Genomic DNA, 8,655 nt, shown 5'->3' with positions numbered 1-8,655 from the left:
AGAGACTTCCAAGTGATGACCCCAAGGGTTCAAGAGAAGGCCCGACGCCCACAGGCACCATGGGGGAGGCTCATGGACTTGGGGACATGTCAGTTTGGCCTCGAAGCAGAACTTTGAGGAATGATGACTAGGTGGCCTGGGTTGGGAGGCCATGATTCGACCTGAGAGCTCCAAACCTAACTCTCTGATGTTCAAACACAGCCGTATCAGTCAAGGGTTCACCTTCTGACTCACCTCCTGGCTACTGATGGTTAACCTTTGGGGCCTGTCTGGAAGGAGGGCTCCGGCAGAGAGCTCCACTCCCCTTAGCTGCCACTGCTATTTTTAGTGGTGGAGCTGATACTTTGCAATCAAGAAATTAAGCAGCTTCTCCGTCTCCCCACCCCGCCGACCCACCATACCCCTCCTGTGGCTCCTAGCCACCACCTTGCACGCCGATCGCCCTAAAGCAACCTCCTGACAATGGCTATCTACATCATCAAAACCATCCCCAAAGTCAGTGGGGAAAAAAAACGTAAGTACCTTTGGTAAGTTGATGCCTGGTCATTTTGGAGAATCGTCCTTGCCCATTGATTTACCTGCCTGTGAGTCAATCTCAGTGATTAACTACTGATGAGGTAGTAAGAGACTGGAAAGGGTGGACTGAGGCTGCATTTCCCTCACATGGGCCCCGGAACCTTCAGAAAGGGGGGTTGCAGAAGGATGATCAACAAAGATCAGTGACAGTATGCGTTCATACCGGATCCATTATCCATTGCGTTTAGAAAACACATGTGTTGATGAATGCCAGGCCAATGTTATTGGTTAACATTGCACATGACATCATTTAGATGAGGAGTTTTGAAGTTACTAGTTGACTCATTAATTAGTCATAATATTAAATTTGTAGATCCAAATTGGCATTTAAAAAAAGATTAAAATATTAAGGGGATAAGTAACAACTTGTAGTATTGGGCTGGCCAAAAAGTTCATTGGGGTTTTTCTGTTGGCCACCCTGATACTTCTGTTTCTGTGACTTGGATGTGTGTTCAGTTTAAATGATACTTCCTTTTCACTGTGGCCAATGCCAGAACAGTTGGAAAGCCACTGGTGGATAACATTTTTGCTTAGTATGAGAGGAGAGAAAGGTGGCCAAATCCAACCAATTATGTTGAATCCTTGCTAAACCCAACAGTGTTCACCACAGAAAACAAACCTTGGTGGCAGGGGACATAATTTTAGGTAGAAATGGATGAAAGCATGGAAAATCTTACCAGTTACATTTAAAAAACAAACTATTTGAGAAGCATAGCAAACATTTCAAATGGGTGATGTCACAGATTTTATTGCTTGGTATAAAGGTCTTTTTTATTTTTAAAAAAGGTCAACTTTATTGAGGGGAATTTAACATTAAGATTCACTGATTTTAAGTGTATAGTTCAAGGAATAATGACAAATGTATACAGTCATGTTACCACCCCCAGTGCCAAAGTATGGAATAGTTCTACCCACAACGAGTTCCCTTATTTCCTGGTTTTAAGTCCATTCCCTTCCCATCACCCCAGCCTCTGGTGCAGCAAGGAAGCCAAGGTGTCTGGAGCAGAAACACAAAGGAGAAGAGGTCTTACAGTCTATGTAAGATAAGACTCTAAGAGATGGGTCTTAGGGGTCATTGTGGTAGTGCCCTGGAGGTCACAGCGGGTCAAGGACGAGGGTTTACTCTGAGTGAAATGGGAAGGTGTGGGAGGGTTTTGAGCAGAGGAGTGATCTGACTTGGGCTTTATAAAGACTACAGAGGGACTTCCCTGGTGGTCCAGTGGTTAAGAATCGGCCTTGTATCGCAGGGGACATGGGTTCGATCCCTGGTCAAGGATCGAGGATCCCACATGCCGCAGATCAACTAAGCCCTGACTCTGCAACTACTGAGCCCAAGCACCACCACTAGAGAGTCCTAAGGCCCGATGCAGCCAAATACACCCACGTTAAAAAGAAAGAGACTACGGAGAAGCTACTTTACGTGTATACCAGGGTGGACAAATAAGCAAAAATACTGCAGAGAATGTGGGCCAGGATTCTCACTGTTGGAGAAACAAGTTACAGATAAGCAGAGGGAGAAGGGAGGGTAGAATGAACCTGGGATTCCAGAGGGATCTGGAGGCATTCATAGGCGCTCATGCTTGAGGGTAGATAGAAAAAGACCTATGGATACGTGTATACATGAGTTATGTGTGTGTATGTGTATGATGCGTCTTAACAGTATGAAATCTTCCAATCCATGAACATGGGATGTCTTTCTATTTATTATATTAAAATCTTCCTTAACTTGTTTCAATGATACTTTGTAGTTTTCAGCGTGTAAGCCTTGTACTTCTTTCATAAACTTTAGTCCTAAGTATGTTATCCTTTTTTTTTTTTTTTTAGTGCCACTGTAAATGAAGTTGTTTTCTTAATTTTGTTTTTGGATTGAGTAGGAGGAGTTCCCACTGTGGTGTCATGGTGTGACTGCTAAGACTTTCCCCTTTGATGGATTAGGACAGGATATTGGCAGAGGGAATGCATTACTGGTGCATGGACTTTGGAGAGGTGTGAAGAAAATAGCAAGTTGAGAGACTGTGGAATCAGATAGCTGTTTGCTAAGTGCCCCGACTCATTAAGAAAGAAAATGTCCTCAGCCTTGCTGCTAAGCAATTTTAAGCGAAGAGTGAGAGTCAGAGTCGCTACTCATTTGTTCTCCTGAAAGTATAAGTCAGAGAGGATGGGAGACCAGGCACGGGACTTCCTAAGGGTAAGCACTTCTGGGAAGGCTGCGTTCTCACACCGGCCAAGTCTATGTTCCTTATGGGAAGGAGTGGGGCTCGGAGACTAGGCACAGGGGTATCTGGGTACTGTAGGTGAGCAACTTGGACCTCCGTGCTCCCCGGGACCGTAGAAGTGGCCTTCTCCCCTGTTGGATTATAGAGCCTGCCTCTGGCAAGAAGGCCATGCAGAGGCCTCAGAAGGAGCAGGTGTTTCCAAGATCGAGTGCCGTCTTCCTCCTGGCTCCCAGAACTGTATCTAGGTGGACACCTCAGAAAAGCCAGCTGGAAAAGTGCTGGGTCTGCACAGGATGGACAGGAGTTACCCGTCGAAGGTGCTACAGAGCCTGGCTACGAGTAGTAGCCGGAGCAGCAGGCCTTGGTGGTCCTGTGGGGCTCGGTCCGGGAGTCAGTGGGGTGGGGCCCACTCGTGATGGCCCCGGCTGACTGCCAGTGTGCTGCCAGGCCAGCCCACATTAACAGACGCAGAGACACCAAATCTTCCGTAGCAAACCATGGGGGAAGGGAACAAAAGATTTCAGAAGTGGCCATAAGGCAGAAACCCCCTGGCTGGCCTTGCTCCTTGGGAGGCCGTGTGGACACTCCATCTACCGACTTGATAAGGCACCCACGGGGGAGGGGACGAGGCATCACTGAGAAGCTCTGTGGTGGCTTCTGCAGGAGGAGGAGCTGACAGTAGACGGGGACCTCTCTGGCAGGGGGTGGTGGCAAGGCAGTCGTGGTTCTCAAACTTTAGTGGGCATTAAACTCAATAACGGAGAAGGCAATGGCACCCCAGTCCAGTACTCTTGCCTGGAAAATCCCATGGACGGAGCAGCCTGGTAGGCTGCAGTCTAGGGGGTTGCTAAGAGTCAGATTCGACTGAGTGACTTCACTTTCACTTTTCACTTTTCACTTTCATGCACTGGAGAAGGCAATGGCAACCCACTCCAGTGGTCTTGCCTGGAGAATCCCAGGAACTGGGGAGCCTGGTGGGCTGCTGTCAATGGGGTCGCACAGAGTTGGACACGACTGAAGTGACTTAGCAGCAGCAGCAGCAAACTCAATCACAGGGCTTGTCAGAAGCTGAAGGATTTGATTCAGAGGCTTGGGTTTGGGGCTGGGAAATGTACATTTCTACAAAGTTCTTGGTCAAGCCTGGCACTAGTCTCAGCACCCTGATACGGTGGTGAGAACCACTGGGCGCGAGCCCAGCGGGGGGCAGGTGGCAGCCGGTAGGTGTCAGGAGCAAGACGAGAAGAGTCACTGTGATGAGCAGCCACCTGCGAATGGTAACCTGGGGGAAGAGCAAGGACCCAGGGATCTACAGAGATGACTCACAGAACACGATGTTCTGGGGGAAAGAAACGGGGCTGGTGACAAAACCATCATGAATAAACACAGGCGTGGTAGGTCACTGCCTGATTTCCAGGCCTGAGTCAGCTCTCAGACCTGATCCCGTCGACAGCAGGCAGGACCTAACCACCTCCACGATGAAGAAGTACATGTGATCTCCAGGGCCTTCCCCAAAGCGAGGACAGCCATTCACACCAGGGAAAGGGGAATAGCCATTTCTTTCCAGAGTGGCTGGGTGCCCATGACCAGGTTCAAATTGACTCTGACACTTAGGGATGCAGAGTATCCTCCTGACTCTCCCATAAGAGGAGGGACATACCAGAGTTACGTTCTAAACAGTACCCTGGCCCAGGACGCAGTGCATTCAGAGGAGCAATCTGGGACTGAGTCACATGTTTGAGGGTTGTTGGTAAATGGTTGGTATTCAAAGCCATGAGATTAGAGCATCCAAGGGTAGACAGAGACTAGAAGTCTCAGTGAGTGACTGGCAATCTTACAGAGAGGAGGAAACACACATTCGAGGCAGCGTTGAGGAAATACGACATCCTCCTGAAGCCTCCCGTGCCCCCTGGAGCCCAAGTCCCCGAGGAAAGGGGCTGTGTCTCCCTCTGTCCTGTGTCTGCAGTGCCCAGCCCCGTCCTTGGCACAGTGGAGGGACTCAAAAGCTGGTTCTGAATTATCCCACTGTGGAAAATATGTTCAGGGCAGTAACAGCAAACATGCTGTTCTTTGATGGAAGATTCTTCTTTTTTTAGTTCTTAAGATGAAATATGAGTCCTGCTCCTGTTGTGAAGATTAACCAGGGGGTGTCTCTTTGCCACTTGGGACCCTTCTCAAGTTCATTTGCAATGTATACGTCATGGATTTCCAAATTAAGAGACAGAGGTTGTGCAGGTTAAGTTACTGCACTTTTTTTTTTTCATATGACAAATGCTATTTTTGCACCTTTAAAAAAGGCAGCCCCTACTCCAACAGACACCTGTTGTGCTCCTATGAAACAGAGATAAACAAACGAGCTGCCCTCTCGAAATAGCAAGAAGAGCCGTGACAGAGTGGGGAGCTTTCTGGTCTCCAAGCAAGTGTGTTTGGATTCAGTTTTCCAAATGAGGTAGGCCACAAAGACGCTGCGTCCTGAAGGCCTTGGTTTCTCTGGTAGTTGAGTGGTAAAGAATCCGTCTGCAATGTAGGAGATGTGGGTTTGATCCTTGGGTCAGGAAGATCTACTGGACAAAGAAATGGCAACCCACTTCAGTATTCTTGCCTGGGAAATTGCATGGACAGAGGAGCCTGGCAGGCTGCAGTCCATGAGGCTGAAACAGTCGGACACGACTTAGTGACTAAACCACCACCATCACCTGAAGGCCTTGCATTCTCTTCTTCTTTAGTTCTGGCAATGAAGCAGGAGTTTTCTTCACTTTACCAAGCAGGATGTGGAAGGTTCAAGGTCCGGGCCTCCCTCCTGCTTGCTAGCCTCACTCTCCCGGGGGCCCCACTGAGCTGCCTGTCATCTGCATCAGTCCCCTGGGTCCTGAGCATCTCCTCCAACTCCCCTGAGCCTGTGTGATTCCTGGGCTTCACCTGTGAGGATGACCGACACTTCCTGGGCACTGCGTCCAGGCACTGCACGCTGAGCTTCACACAGTATGATGTGGGCGTGGGTGAGACCAGGGCGGGCCTGAATCCAGTCACTTGCTACTTGCCTGGCCCTGGCCACGCAGAACGCACTGAGGCTCCTTTTCCTCATCACTAAAGCAGATCTGCTGGAACCTGCTTCCTAGGTGGTGCTGATGATGTGAGTAAATCCACATCAAGAACTCAGAACTGTGCCTGGCACGGTGAGGGCCCAGCGCGGACACAGTAAGGACCCAAACCCAGGGGTTCTCCATGAGTTACTTGCCTTCACTGTCACGCAGATGAGGACACTGCTTGGAAGGGTGGCTGTGTTCATGGCCACGCAGCTGGAAGGTGCCAGGCACGAGGCAGCTCTGTCCCTTCGTGTCCCCGAGCCCGGCTCAGACCTTCCAGGCGGCCCCTGCGTTCTCTTGCTTCACCTGCTCCTTGGCCAGACCTGCTGGCTGGCGCGTGTGCCTCCCAGCTCACAAACCTGGGTGTGGAGGGAGTCACGGCAGATTGGTTCATTCTGTGTCTCAACCTATTTTCTATTCAGGGCCCCAAGTGTCCCAGCAGGGTGATGGAGACTCAAGGTCTATCAGTTGAAGGTTCTAAGTCCCTTTGGGGCTGCACCAGAGACTTACACAGGGCCGAGGCACAGGGGACCGGGACCTCCCTGGACCTTATCGCACCTGTCTGTGCTGGCATCCAAGCTCGAGGTCTTCACGCACGTAGGCAAAGACTGGGACGGTGGGCCCCCAGGGACAGTTAAGCGGGTGGTCCACTGTACAAATGTAACTGCGCTGGGGGACTGAACCCCGCCTGTGCTGACCTGCTAAGCTGTGGGTGTGGGGCAGGGCTGCCTCCTAGCAAGGACCCACCCGCAGACTAGTTATGGATCTGGGCGCCTTCGTGCCCCTCTTCCTAACTTGCACACAGGCACCTGAGAGCCGGCTCTCTTGGCATCATCTGTCCTTCAGGGGGCCTCCCTCAAGTCCTCTGCCCCTTCTGAAGGGTGCTGTGCTCTGGCCTCACCCACGCTGGAGGCAGGCATTTCAGAAAGGCCCTCCCTTCCCCTCAGCCTGCCAGCTCCCCGGGGCACGGGACAGGCAGCCCACGATGGGGTGTGCCCTTTGCTGTCTCCTTGCGGGTCTGCCCAGGAAGGGGCACAGGGGCCCCCTCTCCAGAGCCCCTTAAGAACTACCGCGCTCTCATCAGTCCCCATCATCGCTCTCCCCCGTCCCCACCTGAGGGGATCTTTCCTCATCTCTCTGGAAACCCCGTCTCTCCAGCCACCTGCTCTACCATCCCTCTGAGCTGTCTCTCTACCATCGCATCTCCGAGCCTCTAGAACCTGCATGTTTAGGATCAACAGTTAGGAATACCTTTCTGGCTTGGCTTTCTGCCTGCCTCCCCTTTCTCTGGTGGATAGGGGGTAGGGGTGGGGGAATCCATTAATTGTTCCCTCCCCACCCTCATTTGTTCCACCATGCCTGGGAGGCCCCCCAGCCACTGGCCACTCGGCTCCAGGTTCTCCATGCAAAGACCAGCTGTTCCCATTTCTCCAGCACAGTCCAAGGGCCAGTGGAAAAGTCATGTGCAGCTTCTGGGGCTTCTGGGGAAGCAGCCTGGGTGCCTGCTCTGCAACCATCCACTTTGCACAGGGCAGAAGAACAGGGCAGAAGAGGGCAGAGCAAGGCAGAGGAGGGTAGAGGTGGGCAGAGGAGGGCAGAGGAGGGCAGAGCAGGGCAGAGGTAGGCAGAGGAGGGCAGAGGAGGGCAGAGCAGGGCAGAGGTGGGCAGAGGAGGGCTGAAGAGGGCAGAACAGGCAGAGGAGGGCAGAGGACAGAGGAGGGCAGAGCAGGGAAGAGGTGGGCAGAGGAGGGCTGAAGAGGGCAGAGCAGGCAGAGGAGGGCAGAGGACAGAGGAGGGCAGAGCAGGGAAGAGGTGGGCAGAGGAGGGCAGAGGAGGGAAGAAGGCAGAGCAGGGCAGAGGACAGAGGAGGGCAGAGCAGGGCAGAGGAGGGCTGACAAGGGCAGAGCAGGCAGAGGAGGGCAGAGGACAGAGGAGGGCAGAGCAGGGAAGAGGAGGGCAGAGGAGGGCAGAGGACAGAGGAGGGCAGAGCAGGGCAGAGGAGGGCAGAGTGGAGCAGAGGGGGGCAGAGGAGAACAGAGGAGAGCAGAGGAGGGCAGAGCAGGGAAGAGGTGGGCAGAGGATGGCAGAGGAGGGCAGAGGAGGGAAGAAGGCAGAGGAAGGCAGAGCAGGTAGAGCAGGGCAGAGGACAGAGGAGGGCAGAGCAGGGCAGAGGAGGGCTGACGAGGGTAGAACAGGCAGAGGAGGGCAGAGGACAGAGGAGGGCAGAGCAGGGAAGAGGTGGGCAGAGGAGGGCAGAAGAGGGAGAGAAGGCAGAGTGGGGCAGAGAGGGCAGAGGAGGGCAGAGGAGGGCAGAGGAGGGCAGAGGAGGGCAGAGGACAGAGGAGGGCAGAGCAGGGCAGAGGAGGGCAGAGTGGAGCAGAGGGGGGCAGAGGAGAACAGAGGAGAGCAGAGGAGGGCAGAGCAGGGCAGAGGAGGGCACAGCAGGGCATCCTGCCAGGAGCGGCCTTGGAGACCTGTCTGCTCTCGCCATCCTTAGGCAGCGCCGCCTGCCGGGAAGTCGAGAAAATTCCCGCTTCTCCTTCGGGCTCAAGGCTCAAGGGCAGCGGACAGAGATTAGGGCATCCCACCGCCGTGCATTTGCTCAGCTAGTGATAAGCATCTATCAGCCTACTGAAATCAGTAAGTGAGGCTAAAATGGAACGTTCTTCTCTCCAGTTCTCTGATATTCCTGAGTCCCGTTTTCACTGAAATTGGTAACAGGTGAGGTGGATAATCAGAGAAGGCAACGGCAGCCCACTCCAGTACTCTTGCCTGGAAAA

This window comes from Bison bison, unplaced genomic scaffold, assembly GCF_000754665.1.
Source record: "Bison bison bison isolate TAMUID 2011002044 unplaced genomic scaffold, Bison_UMD1.0 scf7180017864224, whole genome shotgun sequence".
In the NCBI taxonomy this organism is placed as follows: Eukaryota; Metazoa; Chordata; class Mammalia; order Artiodactyla; family Bovidae; genus Bison; species Bison bison.
Note: the sequence above shows the minus strand (reverse complement) of the source record.